Below are 25,126 nucleotides of genomic sequence, written 5' to 3'. Positions count from 1 at the left end.
TGTGGACTATCAGAGTGTTGATGAAACACAGAAACTGCATCTGGATTGAATACAACATTCACCATGCACACTTTCCTCCATGGGAGTAATGTCTCAAGGAGTTTACGCTTTGACCGTACTCTGGAAGTACAGTAGTAGTTTCCGATGCACATCTGGAGGCATTCTGTAATCTGTGGACTATCAGAGTGTTGATGAAACACAGAAATTGCATCGAAATTGAATACAACAGTCAAAAGCGCACTTTCTTCCATGGGAGTAATGTCTGAATCAGTCTACGCTTTGATCGTTCCCTGGAAGACCAGTAGCAGTTTCCGATGCACATCTGGAGGCTTTCTGTAATCTGTGTACTATCAGAGTGTTGATGAAACACAGAAATTGCATCGGGAATGAATACAACAGTCAACATGCGCACTTTCCTCCACGGGATGTATGTCTCTAACAGTCTATGCTTTGATCGTTCCCTTGAATACCAGTAGTAGTTTCCGATGCACATCTGGTGGCATTCTGTAATCTGTGGACTATCAGAGTGTTGATGAAACACAGAAATTGCATCGAAATTGAATACAACAGTCAAAAGCGCACTTTCTTCCATGGGAGTAATGTCTGAATCAGTCTACGCTTTGATTGTTCCCTGGAAGACCAGTTGTAGTTTCCGATGAATATCTGGATGCATTCTGTAATCTGTGGACTATCAGAGTGTTTATGAAACACAGAAATTGCATCGGGATTGAACACAACAGTCACCATCCGCACTTTCCTCCATGGGAGTAATGTCTGAAACAGTCTACGCTTTGATCGTTCCCTGGAAGACCAGTACTTGTTTCCGACGATCATCTGAAGGCATTCTGTTATGTGTAGACTATCAGAGTGTTGATGAAACACAGTAATTGCATCGGGATTGAATACAACAGTCACCATGCGCACTTTCCTCCATGGGAGTAATGTCTCTAACAGTTTACACTTTGATCGTCCCCTGGAAGACCTGTAGTAGTTTCCGATGCACATCTGGAGGCTTTCTGTCATCTGTGGACTATCAGAGTGTTGATGAAACTCAGAAATTGCATCGGGATTGAATACAACAGTCACCATGCGCACTTTCCTCCATGGGAGTAATGTCCCAAACAGTCTATGATTTGATTGTTCCCTTGAAGACCAGTAGTAGTTTCCGATGAACATCTGGAATCATTGTGAAATCTGTGGACTATCAGAGGGTTGATGAAACACAGAAACTGCATCGGGATTGAATACAACAGTTACCAAGCGCACTTTCCTCCATGGGAGTAATGTCACTAACAGTCTACGCTTTGATCGTTCCCAGGAAGACCAGTAGTAGTTTCCGATGCACATCTGGAGGCTTTCCGTTATCTGTGGACTATCAGAGTGTTGATGAAACACAGAAATAGCATCGGGATTGAATACAACAGTCACCATGTGCACTTTCCTTTATGGGAGTAATGTCTCAAACAGTCTACGCTTGGATCGTTCCCTGAAAGACCAGTAGTAGTTTCCGATGCAAATCTGGTGGCATTCTGCAATCTGTGGACTACCAGAGTTTTATTGAAACACAGGAATTGCATCGGGATTGAATACGACAGTCACCATCCGCACTTTCCTCCATGGGAGTAATGTCTGAAACAGTCTACGCTTGGATCGTTCCCAGGAAGACCAGTAGTAGTTCCCGATGCACATCTCGTGGCATTCTGTAATCTGTGGACTATCAGAGTGTTGATGAAACACAGAAAATGCATCGAAATTGAATACAACAGTCACCATGCGCACTTTCTTCCATGGGAGTAATGTCTGAAACAGTCTACGCTTTGATTGTTCCCTGGAAGACCAGTAGTAGTTTCCGATGCACATCGGGAGGCATTCTGTAATCTGTGGAGTATCAGAGTGTTGATGAAACACAGAAACATCATCGGGATTGAATACGACAGTCACCATCCGCACTTTCCTCCATGGGAGTAAAGTCTCTAACAGTCTACGCTTTGATCGTTCCCTGGAAGACCAGTAGTAGTTTCCGATGAACATCTGGATGCATTCTGTAATCTGTGGACTATCAGAGTGTTGATGAAACACAGAAATTGCAATTGGATTGAATACTACAGTCACCATGCGCACTTTCCTCCATGGGAGTAATGTCTCAAACAGTCTACGCTTTGATCGTTAGCTGGAAGACCATTAGTAGTTTCCGATGCACATCTTGAAACATTCTGTAATATGTGGACTATCAGAGTGTTGATGAAACAGAGAAATTGCATCGGGATTGAATACAACAGTCACCATGCGCACTTTCCTCCATGGGAGTAATGTCTCAAACTATCTACGCTTTTGATCGTTCCCTGGAAGACAAGAGCTTGTTTCCGATGCACATCTGGTGGCATTCTGTAATGTGTAGACTATCAGAGTGTTGATGAAACACAGTAATTGCATCGTTATTGAATACAACAGTCACCATGCGCACTTTCCGCCATGGGAGTAATGTCTCTAACAGTCTACGCTTTGATTGTTCCCTGGAAGACCAGTAGTAGTTTCCGATGCACACCTGAAGGCTTTCCGTCATCTGTGGACTATCAGAGTGTTGATGAAACACAGAAATTGCATAGGGATTGAATACAACAGTCACCATGCGCACTTTCCTCCATGGGAGTAATGTCACTAACAGTCTACGCTTTGATCGTTCCCTGGAAGACCAGTAGTAGTTTCCGATGCACATCTGGAGGCTTTCCGTTATCTGTGGACTATCAGACTGTTGATGAAACACAGAAATAGCATCGGGATTGAGTACAACAGTCACCATGCGCACTTTACTTTATGGGAATAATGTCACAAACAGTCTACGCTTTGAACGTTCCCTGAAAGACCAGTAGTAGTTCCCGATGCAATTCTGGTGGCATTACGTAATCTGTGGACTACCAGAGTGTTGATGAAACACAGAAATTGCATCGGGATTGAATACAACAGTCATCATCCGCACTTTCCTCCATGGGAGTAATGTCTGAAACAGTCTACGCTTGGATCGTTCCCAGGAAGACCAGTAGTAGTTTCCGATGCACATCTCGTGGCATTCTGTAATCTGTGGACTATCAGAGTGTTGATGAAACACAGAAAATGCATCGGGATTGAATACAACATTCACCATGCGCACTTTCCTCCATGGGAATAATGTCTCAAGGAGTTTACGCTATGCTCGTACTCTGGAAGTCCAGTATTAGTTTCCGATGCACATCTGGAGGCATTCTGTAATCTGTGGACTATCAGAGTGTTGATGAAACACCGAAATTGCATCGAAATTGAATACAACAGTCACTATGCGCACTTTTTTCCATGGGAGTAATGTCCCAAACAGTCTATGATTTTATCGTTCCCTGGAAGACCAGTAGTAGTTTCCGATGCACTTCTTGAAACATTCTGTAATATGTGGACTATCAGAGTGTTGATGAAACACAGAAATTGCATCGGGATTGAATACAACAGTCACCATGCGCACTTTACTCCACGGGAGTAATGTCTCAAACTATCTACGTTTTGATCGTTCCCTGGAAGACCAGTAGTAGTTTCCGATGCACATCTAAAGGCATTCTGTAATGTGTAGACTATCAGAGTGTTGATGAAACACAGTAATTGCATCGGGATTGAATACAACAGTCACCATGCGCACTTTCCTCCATGGGAGTAATGTCTCTAACAGTCTACGCTTTGATCGTTCCCTGGAAGACCAGTAGTAGTTTCCGATGCACATCTGGGGGCTTTCTGTCATCTGCGGACTATCAGAGTGTTGATGAAACACAGAAATTGCATCGGGATTGAATACAACAGTCACCATGCGCACTTTCCTCCATGGGAGTAATGTCAGAAACAGTCTATGATTTGATCGTTCCCTGAAAGACCAGTAGTAGTTTCCGATGAACATCTGGAGGCATTGTGAAATCTGTGGACTATCAGAGGGTTGATGAAACCCAGAAACTGCATCGGGATTGAATACAACATTCACCATGCACACTTTCCTCCATGGGAGTAATGTCTCAAGGAGTTTACGCTATGACCGTACTCTGGAAGTACAGTAGTAGTTTCCGATGCACATCTGGAGGCATTCTGTAATCTGTGGACTATCAGAGTGTTGATGAAACACAGAAATTGCATCGAAATTGAATACAACAGTCAAAATGCGCACTTTCTTCCATGGGAGTAATGTCTGAAACAGTCTACGCTTTGATCGTTCCCTGGAAAACCAGTAGCAGTTTCCGATGCACATCTGGAGGCTTTGAGTAATCTGTGGACTATCAGAGTGTTGATGAAACACAGAAATTCCATCGGGAATGAATACAACAGTCAACATGCGCACTTTCCTCAACGGGATGTATGTCTCTAACAGTCTATGCTTTGATCGTTTCCTTGAAGACCAGTAGTATTTTCCGATGCACATCTGGTGGCATTCTGTAATCTGTGGACTATCAGAGTGTTGATGAAACACAGAAATTGCATCGGGATTGAATAGAACAGTCACCATGCGCACATTCTTCCATAAAAGCAATATCTCAAAGAGTCTACGCTTTGATTGTTCCCTGGAAGACCAGTTGTAGTTTCCGATGAATATCTGGATGCATTCTGTAATCTGTGGACTATCAGAGTGTTTATGAAACACAGAAATTGCATCGGGATTGAACACAACAGTCACCATCCGCACTTTCCTCCATGGGAGTAATGTCTGAAACAGTCTACGCTTTGATCGCTCCCTGGAAGACCATTAGTAGTTTAGGATGCACATCTGGAGGCATCTGTGGACTATTAGAGTGTTGATGAAACACAGAAATTGCATCGGGATTGAATACAACAGTCACCATGCGCACATTCATCCATAAAAGTAATGTCTCAAGGAGTCTACGCCTTGATCGTTCCCTGGAAGACCAGTAGTAGTTTCCGATGAACATCTGGATGGATTCTGTAATCTGTGGACTATCAGAGTGTTGATGAAACACAGAAATTGCAATTGGATTGAATACTACAGACACCATGCGCATTTTCCTCCATGGGAGTAATGTCTCAAACAGTCTACGATTTGATCGTTAGCTGGAAGACCTGTAGTAGTTTCCGATGCACATCTGGAGGCTTTCTGTAATCTGTGGACTATCAGAGTGTTGATGAAACACAGAAATTGGATCGGGAATCAATACAACAGTCAATATGCGCACTTACCTCCACGGGATGTATGTCTCTAACAGTCTATGCTTTAATCGTTCCCTTGAAGACCAGTAGCAGTTTCCGATGCACATCACGTGGCATTCTGTATTCTGTGGACTATCAGAGTGTTGATGAAACACAGAAAATGCATCGGGATTGAATACAACAGTCACCTTGCGCACTTTCCTCCATGGGAGAAATGTCTCAAAGAGTTTACGCTTTGATCGTTCCCTGGAAGACCAGTAGTAGTTTAGGATGCACATCTGGAGGCATCTGTGGACTATTAGAGTGTTGATGAAACACAGAAATTGCATCGAAATTGAATGCAACAGTCAGTATGGGGACTTTCTTCCACGGGAGTAATGTCTGAAACAGTCTACGTTTGGATCGTTCCCAGGAAGGCCAGTAGTAGTTTCCGATGCACATCTGGAGGTATTCTGTATTCTGTAGACTATGAGAGTGTTGATGAAACACAGAAATTGCATCGAAATTGAATACACCAGTCACCATGCGCACTTTACTCTACGGGAGTAATGTCTCAAACAATCTACGATTTTGATCGTTCCCTGGAAGACCAGTACTTGTTTCCGATGCACATCTGGTGGCATTCTGTAATGTGTAGACTATCAGAGTGTTGATGAAACACAGTAATTGCATCGGTATTGAATACAACAGTCACCATGCGCTCTTTCCTCCATTGGAGTAAAGTCCCAAACAGTCTATGCTTTGATAGTTCCCTGGAAGACCAGTAGTAGTTTCCGATGAACATCTGGAGGCATTCTGAAATCTGTACACTATCAGAGGGTTGAGGAAACACAGAAAATGCAACGGGATCGAATACAACAGTCACCATGCGCACTTTCTTCCATGGGAGTAATGTCTGAAACAGTCTGCGCTTTGATCGTTCCCTGGAAGACCAGTAGTAGTTTCCGATGCACATCTGGAGGCTTTCCATTATCTGTGGACAATCAGAGTGTTGATGAAACACAGAAATAGCATCGGGATTGAATACAACAGTCACCATACGCATTTTTCTTTATGGGAGTAATGTCTCAAACAGTCAACGCTTTGATCGTTCCCTGAAAGACCAGTAGTAGTTTCCGATGCACATCTGGTGGCATTCTGTAATCTGTTTACTACCAGAGTGTTGATGAAACACAGAAATTGCATCGGGTTTGAATACAACAGTCACCATCCGCACTTTCCTCCATTGGAGTAATGTCTAAAACAGTCTACGCTTTGATCGTTCCCTGGAAGACCAGTACTTGTTTCCGAAGCACATCTGGTGGCATTCTGTAATGTGTAGACTATCAGAGTGTTGATGAAACACAGTAATTGCGTCGTTATTGAATACAACAGTCACCATGCGCACTTTCCTCCATGGGAGTAATGCACTAGCAGTCTACGCTTTGATCGTTCCCTGGAAGACCAGTAGTAGTTTCCGATGCACATCTGGAGGCTTTCCGTCATCTGTGGACTATCAGAGTGTTGATGAAACACAGAAATTGCATCGGGATTGAATACAACGGTCACCATGCGCACTTTCTTCCATGGGAGTAATGTCTGAAATAGTCTGCGCTTTGATCGTTCCCTGGAAGACCAGTAGTAGTTTCCGATGCACATCTGGAGGCATTCGGTAATCTGTGGACTATCAGAGTGTTGATGAAACACAGAAATTGCATCGAAATTGAATACAACAGTCACCATGCGCACTTTCTTCCATGGGAGTAATGTCTGAAAGAGTCTACGCTTTGATCGTTCCCTGGAAGACCAGTAGTAGCTTCCGATGCACATCTGGAGGCATTCTGCAATCTGTGGAGTATCAGAGTGTTGATGAAACACAGAAACTTCATCGGGATTGAATAAAACAGTCACCATCCGCACTTTCCTCAATGGGAGTAATGTCTCAAACAGTCTACGCCTTGATCGTTCACTGAAAGACCAGTAGTAGTTTCCGATGCACATCTGGAGGCATTCTGTAATCTGTGGACTATCAGAGTGTTGATGAAACACAGAAATTCCATCGGGATTGAATAGAACTGTCACCATGCGCACTTTCCTAAATGGGAGTAATGTCTCAAAGAGTCTACGCTTTGATCGTTCCCTGGAAAACCAGTAGTAGTTTCCGATGCACATCTGGAGACATTCTGTAATCTGTGGACTATCAGAGTGTTGACGAAACACAGAAATTGCATCGAAATTGAATACAACAGTCACCATGCGCACTTTCTTCCATGGGAGTAATGTCTGAAACTGTCTACGATTTGATCGTTCCCTGGAAGAAAAGTAGTATTTTCCGATGCACATCTGGAGGCATTCTGTAATCTGTAAACTATCAGAGTGTTGATGAAACACAGAAATTGCGTCGAAATTGAATAAAACAGTCACTATGCGCACTTTCTTCCACGGGAGTAATGTCTGAAACAGTCTACGCTTGGATCGTTCCCAGGAAGACCAGTAGTAGTTTCCGATGCACATCTAGGGGCACTCTGTAATCTGTGGACTATCAGAGTGGTGATGAAACACAGAAAATGCATCGGGATTGAATACAACAGTCACCATGCGTACTTTCCTTCATGAGAGTAATGTCTCAAGAAATTTACGCTTTGATTGTTCCCTGGAAGTCCAGTAGTAGTTTCTGATGCACATCTGGAGGCACTCTGTAATCTGTGGACTATCAGAGTGTTGATGAAACACAGAAATGGCATCGAAATTGAATACAACAGTCACCATGCGCACTTTCTTCCATGGGAGTAATGTCTGAAACAGTCTACGCTTTGATCGTTCCCTGGAAGGCCAGTAGTAGTTTCCGATGCACATCTGGAGGCATTCTGTAATCTGGGGAGTATCAGGGTGTTGATGAAGCACAGAAATTGCATCGGGATTGAATACAACAGTCACCATCCGCACTTTCCTCCATGGGAGTAATGTCTCAAGGAGTTTACGCTTTGATCGTTCCCTGGAAGTCCATTAGTAGTTTCTGATGCACATCTGAAGGCATTCTCTAATCTGTGGACTATCAGAGTGTTGATGAAACACAGAAATTGCAATTGGATTGAATACTACAGTCACCATGCGCACTTGCCTCCATGGGAGTAATGTCTCAAACAGTCTACGCTTTGATCTTTAGCTGGAAGACCAGTAGTAGTTTCCGATGCACATCTTGAAACATTCTGTAATATGTGGACTATCAGAGTGTTGATGAAACACAGAAATGGCATCGGGATTGAATACAACAGTCACCATGCGCAGTTTACTCTACGGGAGTAATGTCTCAAACAATCTACGATTTTGATCGTTCCCTGGAAGACCAGTACTTGTTTCCGATGCACATCTGGTGGCATTCTGTAATGTGTAGACTATCAGAGTGTTGATGAAACACAGTAATTGCATCGGGATTGAATACAACAGCCACCTTGCGCACTTTCCTCCATGGGAGTAATGTCTCTAACAGTCTGCGCTTTGATCGTTCCCTGGAGGACCAGTAGTAGTTTCCGATGCATATCTGGAGGCTTTCCGTCATCTGTGGACTGTCAGAGTGTTGATGAAACACAGAAATTGCAGCGGGATTGAATACAACAGTCACCATGCGCACTTTCCTCCAAGGGAGTAATGTCCCAAACAGTCTATGCTTTGATCGTTCCCTGGAAGACCAGTAGTAGTTTCCGATGAACATCTGGAGGCATTCTGAAATCTGTGGACTATCAGAGGGTTGATGAAACACAGAAACTGCATCCGGATTGAATACAACAGTCACCATGCGCACTTTCCTCCATGGGAGTAATGTGCCTAACAGTCTACGCTTTGATCGTTCCCTGGAAGACCAGTAGTAGTTTCCGATGCACATCTGCAGGCTTTCCGTTATCTGTGGACTATCAGAGTGTTGATGAAACACAGAAATAGCATCGTGATTGAATACAACAGTCACCATGCGCACTTTCCTTTATGGGAGTAATGACTCAAACAGTCTACGCTTTGATCGTTCCCTGGAAGACCAGTAGTAGTTTCCGATGCACATCTGGTGGCATTCTGTAATCTGTGGACTATCAGAGTGTTGATGAAACACAGAAAATGCATCGGGATTAAATACAAGAGTCACCATGCGCACTTTCCTTCATGGGATGTATGTCTCAAACAGTCTAGGCTTTGATCGTTCCCTGGAAGACCAGTAGTAGTTACCGATGCTCCTCTGAAGGTATTCAGTAATCTGTGGAGTATTAGACTGTTGATGAGACACAGAAATTGCATCGGGATTGAATACAACAGTCACCATGCACACTTTCCTCTATGGGAGTAATTCTCAAACAGTCTACGTTTGATCGTTCCCTGGAAGACCAGTAGTAGTTTCCGATGCACATCTGGTGGCATTCTGTAATCTGTGGACTATCAGAGTGTTAATGAAACACGGAAAATGCATCGGGATTTAATACAACAGTCACCATGCGCACTTTCCTTCATGGGAGTAATGTCTCACGGAGTTTACGATTTGATCGTTCCCTGGAAGTAGAGTAGTAGTTTCTGATGCACATCTGGAGGCATTCTGTAATCTGTGGGCTATCAGAGTGTTGATGAAACACACAAATTGCATCGAAATTGAATACAACAGTCACCATGCGCACATTCTTCCATGGGAGTAATGTCTGAAACAGTCTACGCTTTGATCGATCCCTGGAAGAGCAGATGTAGTTTCCGATGCACATCTAGGGGCACTCTGTAATCTGTGGACTATCAGAGTGGTGATGAAACACAGAAAATGCATCGGCATTGAATTCAACTGTCACCATGCGCACATTCCTCCACTGGAGGTATGTCTCAAACAGTCTACGCTTTGATCGTTCCCTGGAAGACCAGTAGTAGTTTCCGATGCACATCTGGAGGTATTCTATAATGTGTGGAGTATTAGACTGTTGATGAGACACAGAAATTGCATCGGGATTGAATACAACAGTCATCATGCGCACTTTCCTCCATGGGAGTAATTCTCAAACAGTCTACGCTTTGATCATTCTCTCGAAGACCAGTAGTAGTTTCCGATGCACACCTGGTGGCATTCTGTAATCTGTGTACTATCAGAGTGTTGAAGAAACTCAGAATTTGCATCGGGATTGAAAACAACAATCACCATGCGCACTTTCCTATACGGGAGGTATGTCTCAAACAGTCTACGCTTTGATCGTTCCCTGGAAGACCAGTAGTAGTTTCCGATGCACATCTCGTGGCATTCTGTAATCTGTGGACTATGAGAGTGTTGATGAAACACAGAAATTGCGTCGGGATTGAATACAACAGTCACCATCCGCACTTTCCTCCATGGGAGTAATGTCTGAAACAGTCTACGCTTTGATCGTTCCCTGGAAGGCCAGTAGTAGTTTCCGATGCACATCTGGAGGCATTCTGTAATCTGTGGAGTATCAGAGTGTTGATGAAGCACAGAAATTGCATCGGGATTGAATACAACAGTCACCATCCGCACTTTCCTCCATGGGAGTAATGTCCCAAGGAGTTTACGCTTTGATCGTTCCCTGGAAGTCCATTAGTAGTTTCTGATGCACATCTGAAGGCATTCTCTAATCTGTGGACTATCAGAGTGTTGATGAAACACAGAAATTGCAATTGGATTGAATACTACAGTCACCATGCGCACTTTCCTCCATGGGAGTAATGTCTCAAACAGTCTACGCTTTGATCTTTAGCTGGAAGACCAGTAGTAGTTTCCGATGCACATCTTGAAACATTCTGTAATATGTGGACTATCAGAGTGTTGATGAAACACAGAAATGGCATCGGGATTGAATACAACAGTCACCATGCGCACTTTACTCTACGGGAGTAATGTCTCAAACAATCTACGATTTTGATCGTTCCCTGGAAGACCAGTACTTGTTTCCGATGAGCATCTGGTGGCATTCTGTAATGTGTAGACTATCAGAGTGTTGATGAAACACAGTAATTGCATCGGGATTGAATACAACAGCCACCTTGCGCACTTTCCTCCATGGGAGTAATGTCTCTAACAGTCTACGCTTTGATCGTTCCCTGGAAGACCAGTAGTAGTTTCCGATGCATATCTGGAGGCTTTCCGTCATCTGTGGACTGTCAGAGTGTTGATGAAACACAGAAATTGCAGCGGGATTGAATACAACAGTCACCATGCGCACTTTCCTCCAAGGGAGTAATGTCCCAAACAGTCTATGCTTTGATCGTTCCCTGGAAGACCAGTAGTAGTTTCCGATGAACATCTGGAGGCATTCTGAAATCTGTGGACTATCAGAGGGTTGATGAAACACAGAAACTGCATCTGGATTGAATACAACAGTCACCATGTGCACTTCCCTCCATGGGAGTAATGTGCCTAACAGTCTACGCTTTGATCGTTCCCTGGAAGACCAGTAGTAGTTTCCGATGCACATCTGGAGGCTTTCCGTTATCTGTGGACTATCAGAGTGTTGATGAAACACAGAAATAGCATCGTGATTGAATACAACAGTCACCATGCGCACTTTCCTTTATGGGAGTAATGACTCAAACAGTCTACGCTTTGATCGTTCCCTGGAAGACCAGTAGTAGTTTCCGATGCACATCTGGTGGCATTCTGTAATCTGTGGACTATCAGAGTGTTGATGAAACACAGAAAATGCATCGGGATTAAATACAACAGTCACCATGCGCACTTTCCTTCATGGGATGTATGTCTCAAACAGTCTAGGCTTTGATCGTTCCCTGGAAGGCCAGTAGTAGTTACCGATGCTCCTCTGGAGGTATTCTGTAATCTGTGGAGTATTAGACTGTTGATGAGACACAGAAATTGCATCGGGATTGAATACAACAGTCACCATGCACACTTTCCTCAATGGGAGTAATTCTCAAACAGTCTACGTTTGATCGTTCCCTGGAAGACCAGTAGTAGTTTCCGATGCACATCTGGTGGCATTCTGTAATCTGTGGACTATCAGAGTGTTGATGAAACACGGAAAATGCATCGGGATTTAATACAACAGTCACCATGCGCACTTTCCTTCATGGGAGTAATGTCTCACGGAGTTTACGATTTGATCGTTCCCTGGAAGTAGAGTAGTAGTTTCTGATGCACATCTGGAGGCATTCTGTAATCTGTGGGCTATCAGAGTGTTGATGAAACACACAAATTGCATCGAAATTGAATACAACAGTCACCATGCGCACATTCTTCCATGGGAGTAATGTCTGAAACAGTCTACGCTTTGATCGATCCCTGGAAGACCAGATGTAGTTTCCGATGCACATCTAGGGGCACCCTGTAATCTGTGGACTATCAGAGTGGTGATGAAACACAGAAAATGCATCGGCATTGAATTCAACTGTCACCATGCGCACATTCCTCCACTGGAGGTATGTCTCAAACAGTCTACGCTTTGATCGTTCCCTGGAAGACCAGTAGTAGTTTCCGATGCACATCTGGAGGCATTCTATAGTGTGTGGAGTATTAGACTGTTGATGAGACACAGAAATTGCATCGGGATTGAATACAACAGTCATCATGCGCACTTTCCTCCATGGGAGTAATTCTCAAACAGTCTACGCTTTGATCATTCTCTGGAAGACCAGTAGTAGTTTCCGATGCACACCTGGTGGCATTCTGTAATCTGTGTACTATCAGAGTGTTGAAGAAACACAGAATTTGCATCGGGATTGAAAACAACAATCACCATGCGCACTTTCCTATACGGGAGGTATGTCTCAAACAGTCTACGCTTTGATCGTTCCCTGGAAGACCAGTAGTAGTGTCCGATGCACATCTCGTGGCATTCTGTAATCTGTGGACTATGAGAGTGTTGATGAAACACAGAAATTGCGTCGGGATTGAATACAACAGTCGCCATCCGCACTTTCCTCCATGGGAGTAATGTCTGAAACAGTCTACGCTTGGATCGTTCCCAGGAAGACCAGTAGTAGTTTCCTATGCACATCTCGTGGCATTCTGTAATCTGTGGACTATCAAAGTGTTGATGAAACAGAGAAAATGCATCGGGATTGAATACAACATTCACCATGCGCACTTTCCTCCATTGGAGTAATGTCTCAAGGAGTTTACGCTTTGATCGTACTCTGGAAGTCAAGTAGTAGTTTCCGATGCACATCTGGAGGCATTCTGTAATCAGTGGACTATCAGAGTGTTGATGAAACACAGAAATTGCATCGAAATTGAATACAACAGTCACCATGCGCACTTTCTTCCATGAGAGTAATGTCTGAAACAGTCTACGCTTTGATCGTTCCCTGGAAGACCAGTAGTAGTTTCCGATGCACATCTGGAGGCATTCTGTAATCTGTGGACTATCAGATTGTTGATGAAACACAGAAAATGCATAGAGATTGAATACAACAGTCACCATGCGCACTTTCCTTCATGGGAGTAATGTCTCAAGGAGTTTACACTTAGATCGTTCCCTGGAAGTCCAGTAGTAGTTTCTGATGCACATCTGGAGGCATTCTGTAATCTGTGGACTATCAGAGTGTTGATGAAACACAGAAATTGCATCGGGATTGAATACAACAGTCACCATGCGCACATTCCTCCACGGGAGTAATGTCTCAAACAGTCTACGCTTTGATCGTTCCCTGGAAGACCGGTAGTAGTTTCCGATGCACATCTGGTTGCATTCTGTAATCTTTAGACTATCAGAGTGTTGATGAAACACAGAAATTGCATCGGGATTGAATACAACATTCACTATGCGCACTTTCCTCCATGGGAGTAATGTCTCTAAAAGTTTTCGCTTTTATCGTTCCCTGGAAGACCAGTAGTAGTTTCCGATGCACATCTGGAGGCTTTCTGTGATCTGTGGACTATCAGAGTGTTGATGAAACACAGAAATTGCATCGGGATTGAATACAACAGTCACCATGCGCACTTTCCTCCATGGGAGTATCCCTCAAACAGTCTATGCTTTGATCGTTCCCTGGAAGACCAGTAGTAGTTTCCGATGCACCTCTGGTGGCATTCTGTAATCTGTGGACTATCAGAGTGTTGATGAACCACAGAAATTGCATCGGAAATGAATACAACGGTCAACATGCGCACTTTCCTCCACAGGAGGTATGTCTCTAACAGTCTACGCTTTGAACGTTCCCTGCAGGACCAGTAGTAGTTTCCGATGCACATCTGGTGGCATTCTGTAATCTGTGGACTATCAGAGTGTTGATGAACCACAGAAATTGCGTCGGAAATGAATACAACAGTCAATATGCGCACTTTCTTCCATGGGAGTAATGTCTGAAACAGTCTACGCTTTGATCGTTCCCTGGAAGACCAGTAGTAGTTTCCGATGCACATCTGGAGGCACTCTGTAATCTGTGGAGTATCAGAGTGTTGATGAAACACAGGAAATTCATCGGGATTGAATACAACAGTCACCATGCGCACTTTCCTCCATGGGCGTAATGTCTCAGACAGTCTACGCTTTGATCGTTCCCTGGAAGACCAGTAGTAGTTTCCGATGCACATCTGGAGGCATTCTGTAATCTGTGGAGTATTAGAGTGTTGATGAAACACGGAAAATTCATCGGGATTGAATACAACAGTCACCATGCGCACTTTCCTCCATGGGAGTAATGTCTCAAGGTGTTTACGCTTGGATCGTTCCCTGGAAGACCAGTAGTAGTTTCCGATGCACATCTGGAGGCTTTCCGTTATCTGTGGACTATCAGAGTGTTGATGAAACACAGAAATAGCATCGTGATTGTATACAACAGTCACCATGCGCACTATCCTTTATGGGAGTAATGACTCAAACAGTCTACGCTTGGATCGTTCCCTGGAAGACCAGTAGTAGTTTCCGATGCACATCTGGAGGCTTTCCGTTATCTGTGGACTATCAGAATGTTGATGAAACACAGAATCTGCATCGGGATTGAATACAACAATCACCATGCGCACTTTCCTCCACGGGAGGTATGTCTCAAACAGTCTACGCTTTGATCGTTCCCTGGAAGACCAGTAGTAGTTTCCGATGCACATCTGGTGGCATTCTGTAATCTGTGGACTATCAGAGTGTTGATGAAACACAGAAATTGCATCGGGATTGAATACAACAGTCACCATGCGCACTTTCCTCTATGGGAGTAAGTCTCAAACAGTCTACGCTTTGATCGTTCCCTGGAAGACCAGTAGTAGTTTCCGATGCACATCTGGTGGCATTCTGTAATCTGTGGACTATCAGAGTGTTGATGAAACACGGAAAATGCATCGGGATTTAATACAACAGTCACCATGCTCACTTTCCTTCACGGGAGTAATGTCTCAAGGAGTTTACGCTTTGATCGTTCCCTGGAAGTAGAGTAGTAGTTTCTGATGCACATCTGGAGGAATTCTGTAATCTGTGGGCTATCAGAGTGTTGATGAAACACACAAATTGCATCGAAATTGAATACAACAGTCACCATGCGCACATTCTTCCATGGGAGTAATGTCTGAAACAGTCTACGCTTTGGTCGATCCCTGGAAGACCAGTAGTAGTTTCCGATGCACATCTGGAGGCATTCTGTAATCTGTGGATTATCAGAGTGTTGATGAAACACAGAAATTGCATCGGCATTGAATTCAACTGTCACCATGCGCACATTCCTCCACTGGAGGTATGTCTCAAACAGTCTACGCTTTGATCGTTCCCTGGAAGACCAGTAGTAGTTTCCGATGCACATCTGGAGGCATTCTATAATGTGTGGAGTATTAGACTGTTGATGAGACACAGAAATTGCATCGGGATTGAATACAACAGTCACCATGCGCACTTTCCTCCATGGGAGTAATTCTCAAACAGTCTACGCTTTGATCGTTCTCTGGAAGACCAGTAGTAGTTTCCGATGCACATCTGGTGGCATTCTGTAATCTGTGGACTATCAGAGTGTTGAAGAAACACAGAAATTGCATCGGGATTGAAAACAACAATCACCATGCGCACTTTCCTATACGGGAGGTATGTCTCAAACAGTCTACGCTTGATCGTTCCCTGGAAGACCAGTAGTAGTTTCCGATGCACATCTGGTGGCATTCTGTAATCTGTGGACTATGAGAGTGTTGATGAAACACAGAAATTGCATCGGGATTGAATACAACAGTCACCATCCGCACTTTCCTCCATGGGAGTAATGTCTGAAACAGTCTACGCTTGGATCGTTCCCAGGAAGACCAGTAGTAGTTTCCTATGCACATCTCGTGGCATTCTGTAATCTGTGGACTATCAAAGTGTTGATGAAACAGAGAAAATGCATCGGGATTGAATACCACATTCACCATGCGCACTTTCCTCCATTGGAGTAATGTCTCAAGGAGTTTACGCTTTGATCGTACTCTGGAAGTCAAGTAGTAGTTTCTGATGCACATCTGGAGGCATTCTGTAATCAGTGGACTATCAGAGTGTTGATGAAACACAGAAATTGCATCGAAATTGAATACAACAGTCACCATGCGCACTTTCTTCCATGAGAGTAATGTCTGAAACAGTCTACGCTTTGATCGTTCCCCGGAAGCCCAGTAGTAGTTTCCGATGCACATCTGGAGGCATTCTGTAATCTGTGGTGGTATCAGAGTGTTGATGAAACACAGAAACTTCATCGGGATTGAATACAACAGTCACCATGCGCACTTTCCTCCATGGGAGTAATGTCTCAGACAGTCTACGCTTTGGTCGTTCTCTGGAAGACCAGTAGTAGTTTCCGATGCACATCTGGAGGCATTCTGTAATCTGTGGACTATCAGATTGTTGATGAAACACAGAAAATGCATAGAGATTGAATACAACAGTCACCATGCGCACTTTCCTTCATGGGAGTAATGTCTCAAGGAGTTTACACTTGGATCGTTCCCTGGAAGTCCAGTAGTAGTTTCTGATGCACATGTGGAGGCATTCTGTAATCTGTGGACTATCAGAGTGTTGATGAAACACAGAATTTGCATCGAAATTGAATACAACAGTCACCATGCGCACTTTCTTCCATGGGAGTAATGTCTGAAACAGTCTACGATTTCATCGTTCCCTGGAAGACCAGTAGAAATTTCCGATGAACATCTGGAGGCATTCTGTAATCTGTGGACTATCATAGTGTTGATGAAACACAGAAATTGCATCGGGATTGAATACAACAGTCACCATGCGCACATTCCTCCACGGGAGTAATGTCTCAATCAGTCTACGCTTTGATCGTTCCCTGGAAGACCGGTAGTAGTTTCCGATGCACATCTGGTGGCATTCTGTAATCTGTAGACTATCAGAGTGTTGATGAAACACAGAAATTGCATCGGGATTGAATACAACATTCACCATGCGCACTTTCCTCCATGGGGGTAATGTCTCTAAAAGTTTTCGCTTTTATCGTTCCCTGGAAGACCAGTAGTAGTTTCCGATGCACATCTGGAGGCTTTCTGTGATCTGTGGACTATCAGAGTGTTGATGAAACACAGAAATTGCATCGGGATTGAATACAACAGTCACCATGCGCACTTTCCTCCATGGGAGTATCCCTCAAACAGTCTATGCTTTGATCGTTCCCTGGAAGACGAGTAGTAGTTTCCGATGAACATCTGGAGGCATTCTGTAATCAGTGGACTATCAGAGTGTTGATGAAACACAGAAATTGCATCGAAATTGAATACAACAGTCACCATTCGCACTTTCTTCCATGGGAGTAATGTCTGAAACAGTCTACGCTTCGATCGTTCCCAGGAAGACCAGTAGTAGTTTCCTATGCACATCTCATGGCATTCTGTAATCTGTGGACTATCAAAGCGTTGATGAAACAGAGGAAATGCATCGGGATTGAATACAACATTCACCATGCGCACTTTCCTCCATTGGAGTAATGTCTCAAGGAGTTTACGCTTTGATCGTACTCTGGAAGTCAAGTAGTAGTTTCCGATGCACATCTGGTGGCATTCTGTAATCTGTGGACTATCAGAGTGTTGATGAACCACAGAAATTGCATCGGAAATGAATACAACGGTCAACATGCGCACTTTCCTCCACAGGAGGTATGTCTCTAACAGTCTACGCTTTGAACGTTCCCTGCAGGACCAGTAGTAGTTTCCGATGCACATCTGGTGGCATTCTGTAATCTGTGGACTATCAGAGTGTTGATGAACCACAGAAATTGCGTCGGAAATGAATACAACAGTCAATATGCGCACTTTCTTCCATGGGAGTAATGTCTGAAACAGTCTACGCTTTGATCGTTCCCTGGAAGACCAGTAGTAGTTTCCGATGCACATCTGGAGGCATTCTGTAATCTGTGGAGTATCAGAGTGTTGATGAAACACAGAAAATTCATCGGGATTGAATACAACAGTCACCATGCGCACTTTCCTCCATGGGAGTAATGTCTCAGATAGTCTACGCTTTGATCGTTCCCTGGAAGACCAGTAGTAGTTTCCGATGCACATCTGGAGGCATTCTGTAATCTGTGTAGTATTAGAGTGTTGATGAAACACGGAAAATTCATCGGGATTGAATACAACAGTCACCATGCGCACTTTCCTCCATGGGAGTAATGTCTCAAGGTGTTTACGCTTGGATCGTTCCCTGGAAGACCAGTAGTAGTTTCCGATGCACATCTGGAGGCTTTCCGTTATCTGTGGACTATCAGAGTGTTGATGAAACACAGAAATAGCATCGTGATTGTATACAACAGTCACCATGCGCACTATCCTTTATGGGAGTAATGACTCAAACAGTCTACGCTTGGATCGTTCCCTGGAAGACCAGTAGTAGTTTCCGATGCACATCTGGAGGCTTTCCGTTATCTGTGGACTATCAGAATGTTGATGAAACACAGAATCTGCATCGGGATTGAATACAACAATCACCATGCGCACTTTCCTCCACGGGAGGTATGTCTCAAACAGTCTACGCTTTGATCGTTCCCTGGAAGACCAGTAGTAGTTTCCGATGCACATCTGGTGGCATTCTGTAATCTGTGGACTATCAGAGTGTTGATGAAACACAGAAATTGCATCGGGATTGAATACAACAGTCACCATGCGCACTTTCCTCTATGGGAGTAAGTCTCAAACAGTCTACGCTTTGATCGTTCCCTGGAAGACCAGTAGTAGTTTCCGATGCACATCTGGTGGCATTCTGTAATCTGTGGACTATCAGAGTGTTGATGAAACACGGAAAATGCATCGGAATTTAATACAACAGTCACCATGCGCACTTTCCTTCACGGGAGTAATGTCTCAAGGAGTTTACGCTTTGATCGTTCCCTGGAAGTAGAGTAGTAGTTCCTGATGCACATCTGGAGGCATTGTGTAATCTGTGGGCTATCAGAGTGTTGATGAAACACACAAATTGCATCGAAATTGAATACAACAGTCACCATGCGCACATTCTTCCATGGGAGTAATGTCTGAAACAGTCTACGCTTTGGTCGATCCCTGGAAGACCAGTAGTAGTTTCCGATGCACATCTGGAGGCATTCTGTAATCTGTGGATTATCAGAGTGTTGATGAAACACAGAAATTGCATCGGCATTGAATTCAACTGTCACCATGCGCACATTCCTCCACTGGAGGTATGTCTCAAACAGTCTACGCTTTGATCGTTCCCTGGAAGACCAGTAGTAGTTTCCGATGCACATCTGGAGGCATTCTATAATGTGTGGAGTATTAGACTGTTGATGAGACACAGAAATTGCATCGGGATTGAATACAACAGTCACCATGCGCACTTTCCTCCATGGGAGTAATTCTCAAACAGTCTACGCTTTGATCGTTCTCTGGAAGACCAGTAGTAGTTTCCGATGCACATCTGGTGGCATTCTGTAATCTGTGGACTATCAGAGTGTTGAAGAAACACAGAAATTGCATCGGGATTGAAAACAACAATCACCATGCGCACTTTCCTATACGGGAGGTATGTCTCAAACAGTCTACGCTTGATCGTTCCCTGGAAGACCAGTAGTAGTTTCCGATGCACATCTGGTGGCATTCTGTAATCTGTGGACTATGAGAGTGTTGATGAAACACAGAAATTGCATCGGGATTGAATACAACAGTCACCATGCGCACTTTCCTCCATTGGAGTAATGTCTCAAGGAGTTTACGCTTTGATCGTACTCTGGAAGTCAAGTGGTAGTTTCTGATGCACATCTGGAGGGATTCTGTAATCAGTGGACTATCAGAGTGTTGATGAAACACAGAAATTGCATCGAAATTGAATACAACAGTCACCATGCGCACTTTCTTCCATGAGAGTAATGTCTGAAACAGTCTACGCTTTGATCGTTCCCCGGAAGCCCAGTAGTAGTTTCCGATGCACATCTGGAGGCATTCTGTAATCTGTGGTGGTATCAGAGTGTTGATGAAACACAGAAACTTCATCGGGATTGAATACAACAGTCACCATGCGCACTTTCCTCCATGGGAGTAATGTCTCAGACAGTCTACGCTTTGGTCGTTCTCTGGAAGACCAGTAGTAGTTTCCGATGCACATCTGGAGGCATTCTGTAATCTGTGGACTATCAGATTGTTGATGAAACACAGAAAATGCATAGAGATTGAATACAACAGTCACCATGCGCACTTTCCTTCATGGGAGTAATGTCTCAAGGAGTTTACACTTGGATCGTTCCCTGGAATTCCAGTAGTAGTTTCTGATGCACATCTGGAGGCATTCTGTAATCTGTGGACTATCAGAGTGTTGATGAAACACAGAATTTGCATCGAAATTGAATACAACAGTCACCATGCGCACTTTCTTCCATGGGAGTAATGTCTGAAACAGTCTACGATTTCATCGTTCCCTGGAAGACCAGTAGAAATTTCCGATGAACATCTGGAGGCATTCTGTAATCTGTGGACTATCATAGTGTTGATGAAACACAGAAATTGCATCGGGATTGAATACAACAGTCACCATGCGCACATTCCTCCACGGGAGTAATGTCTCAATCAGTCTACGCTTTGATCGTTCCCTGGAAGACCGGTAGTAGTTTCCGATGCACATCTGGTGGCATTCTGTAATCTGTAGACTATCAGAGTGTTGATGAAACACAGAAATTGCATCGGGATTGAATACAACATTCACCATGCGCACTTTCCTCCATGGGGGTAATGTCTCTAAAAGTTTTCGCTTTTATCGTTCCCTGGAAGACCAGTAGTAGTTTCCGATGCACATCTGGAGGCTTTCTGTGATCTGTGGACTATCAGAGTGTTGATGAAACACAGAAATTGCATCGGGATTGAATACAACAGTCACCATGCGCACTTTCCTCCATGGGAGTATCCCTCAAACAGTCTATGCTTTGATCGTTCCCTGGAAGACCAGTAGTAGCTTCCGATGCACATCTGGTGGCATTCTGTAATCTGTGGACTATCAGAGTGTTGATGAACCACAGAAATTGCATCGGAAATGAATACAACGGTCAACATGCGCACTTTCCTCCACGGGAGGTATGTCTCTAACAGTCTACGCTTTGATCGTTCCCTGCAGGACCAGTAGTAGTTTCCGATGCACATCTGGTGGCAATCTGTAATCTGTGGACTATCAGAGTGTTGATGAACCACAGAAATTGCGTCGGAGAATGAATACAACAGTCACCATGCGCACTTTCCGCCATGGCAGTAATGTCTCAAACTGTCTACGTTTTGATCGTTCCCTGGAAGACGAGTAGTAGTTTCCGATGAACATCTGGAGGCATTCTGTAATCAGTGGACTATCAGAGTGTTGATGAAACACAGAAATTGCATCGAAATTGAATACAACAGTCACCATTCGCACTTTCTTCCATGGGAGTAATGTCTGAAACAGTCTACGCTTTGATCGTTCCCTGGAAGACCAGTAGTAGTTTCCGATGCACATCTGGAGGCATTCTGTAATCTGTGGAATATCAGAGTGTTGATGAAACACAGAAAATTCATCGGGATTGAATACAACAGTCACCATGCGCACTTTCCTCCATGGGAGTAATGTCTCAGACAGTCTACGCTTTGATCGTTCCCTGGAAGACCAGTAGTAGTTTCCGATGCACATCTGGACGCATTCTGTAATCTGTGGACTATCAGAGTGTTGATGAAACACAGAAATTGCATCGAAATTGAATACAACAGTCACCATGCGCACTTTCTTCCATGGGAGTAATGTCTGAAACAGTCTACGATTTCATCGTTCCCTGGAAGACCAGTAGAAATTTCCGATGAACATCTGGAGGCATTCTGTCATCTGTTTACTATCAGAGTGTTGATGAAACACAGAAATTGCATCGGGATTGAATACAACTGTCACCATGCGCACATTCCTCCACTGGAGGTATGTCTCAAACAGTCTACGATTTGATCGTTCCCTGGAAGACCAGTAGTAGTTTCCGATGCACATCTGGAGGCATTCTATAATGTGTGGAGTATTAGACTGTTGATGAGACACAGATATTGCATCGGGATTGAATACAACAGTCACCATGCGCACTTTCCTCCATGGGAGTAATTCTCAAACAGTCTACGCTTTGATCGTTCTCTGGAAGACCAGTAGTAGTTTCCGATGCACATCTGGTGGCATTCTGTAATCTGAGGACTATCAGAGTGTTGAAGAAACACAGAAATTGCATCGGGATTGAAAACAACAATCAAAATGCGCACTTTCCCATACGGGAGGTATGTCTCAAACAGTCTACGCTTTGATCGTTCCCTGGAAGACCAGTAGTTGTTTCCGATGCACATCTGGTGGCATTCTGTAATCTGTGGAGTATCAGAGTGTTGATGAAACACAGAAATTGCATCGGCATTGAATTCAACTGTCACCATGCGCACATTCCTCCACTGGAGGTATGTCTCAAACAGTCTACGATTTGATCGTTCCCTGGAAGACCAGTAGTAGTTTCCGATGCACATCTGGAGGCATTCTGTAATCTGTGGAGTATCAGAGTGTTGATGAAACACAGAAATTGCATCGGCATTGAATTCAACTGTCACCATGCGCACATTCCTCCACTGGAGGTATGTCTCAAACAGTCTACGATTTGATCGTTCCCTGGAAGACCAGTAGTAGTTTCCGATGCACATCTGGAGGCATTCTATAATGTGTGGAGTATTAGACTGTTGATGAGACACAGATATTGCATCGGGATTGAATACAACAGTCACCATGCGCACTTTCCTCCATGGGAGTAATTCTCAAACAGTCTACGCTTTGATCGTTCTCTGGAAGACCAGTAGTAGTTTCCGATGCACATCTGGTGGCATTCTGTAATCTGAGGACTATCAGAGTGTTGAAGAAACACAGAAATTGCATCGGGATTGAAAACAACAATCAAAATGCGCACTTTCCCATACGGGAGGTATGTCTCAAACAGTCTACGCTTTGATCGTTCCCTGGAAGACCAGTAGTTGTTTCCGATGCACATCTGGTGGCATTCTGTAATCTGTGGACTATCAGAGTGTTGATGAACCACAGAAATTGCATCGGAAATGAATACAACGGTCAACATGCGCACTTTCCTCCACAGGAGGTATGTCCCTAACAGTCTACGCTTTGATCGTTCCCTGCAGGACCAGTAGTAGTTTCCGATGCATATCTGGTGGCATTCTGTAAGCTGTGGACTATCAGAGTGTTGATGAACCACAGAAATTGCGTCGGAAATGAATACAACAGTCACCATGCGCACTTTCCGCCTCGGCAGTAATGTCTCAAACAGTCTACGTTTTGATCGTTCCCTGAAGACGAGTAGTAGTTTCCGATGAACATCTGGAGGCATTCTGTAATCAGTGGACTATCAGAGTGTTGATGAAACACAGAAATTGCATAGAGATTGAATACAACAGTCACCATGCGCACTTTCCTTCATAGGAGTAATGTCTCAAGGAGTTTACACTTGGATCGTTCCCTGGAAGTCCAGTAGTAGTTTCTGATGCACATCTGGAGGCATTCTGTAATCTGTGGACTATCAGAGTGTTGATGAAACACAGAAATTGCATCGAAATTGAATTCAACAGTCACCATGCGCACTTTCTTCCATGGGAGTAATGTCTGAAACAGTCTACGATTTCATCGTTCCCTGGAAGACCAGTAGAAATTTCCGATGAACATCTGGAGGCATTCTGTAATCTGTGGACTATCAGAGTGTTGATGAAACACAGAAATTGCATCTGGATTGAATACAACAGTTAGCATGCGCACTTTCCTCCATGGGAGTAATGTCTCAAACAGTCTACGCTTTGATCGTTCCCTGTAAGATCGGTAGTAGTTTCCGATGCACATCTGGTGGCATTCTCTATTCTGTAGACTATCAGAGTGTTGATGAAACACAGAAATTGCATCGGGATTGAATACAACATTCACCATGCGCACTTTCCTCCATGGGAGTAATGTCTCTAAAAGTTTCCGATTTAATCGTTCCCTGGAAGACCAGTAGTAGTTTGCGATGCACATCTGGTGGCAATCTGTAATCTATGGACTATCAGAGTGTTGATGAACCACAGAAATTGCATCGGAAATGAATACAACGGTCAACATGCGCACTTTCCTCTACGGGAGGTATGTCTCCAACAGTCTACGCTTTGATCGTTCCCTGCAGGACCAGTAGTAGTTTCCGATGCAGATCTGGTGGCATTCTGTAACCTGTGGACTATCGAAGTGTTGATGAACCACAGAAATTGCGTCGGAAATGAATACAACAGTCACCATGCGCACTTTCCGCCACGGCAGTAATGTCTCAAACAGTCTACGTTTTGATCGTTCCCTGGAAGACGAGTAGTAGTTTCCGATGAACATCTGGAGGCATTCTGTAATCAGTGGACTATCAGAGTGTTGATGAAACACAGAAATTGCATCGAAATTGAATACAACAGTCACCATTCGCACTTTCTTCCATGGGAGTAATGTCTGAAACAGTCTACGCTTTGATCGTTCCCTGGAAGACCAGTAGTAGTTTCCGATGCACATCTGGAGGCATTATGTAATCTGTGGAGTATCAGAGTGTT

The sequence above is a fragment of the Schistocerca gregaria genome, unplaced genomic scaffold (assembly GCF_023897955.1).
Source record: "Schistocerca gregaria isolate iqSchGreg1 unplaced genomic scaffold, iqSchGreg1.2 ptg000073l, whole genome shotgun sequence".
Taxonomy (NCBI): Eukaryota; Metazoa; Arthropoda; class Insecta; order Orthoptera; family Acrididae; genus Schistocerca; species Schistocerca gregaria.
Note: the sequence above shows the minus strand (reverse complement) of the source record.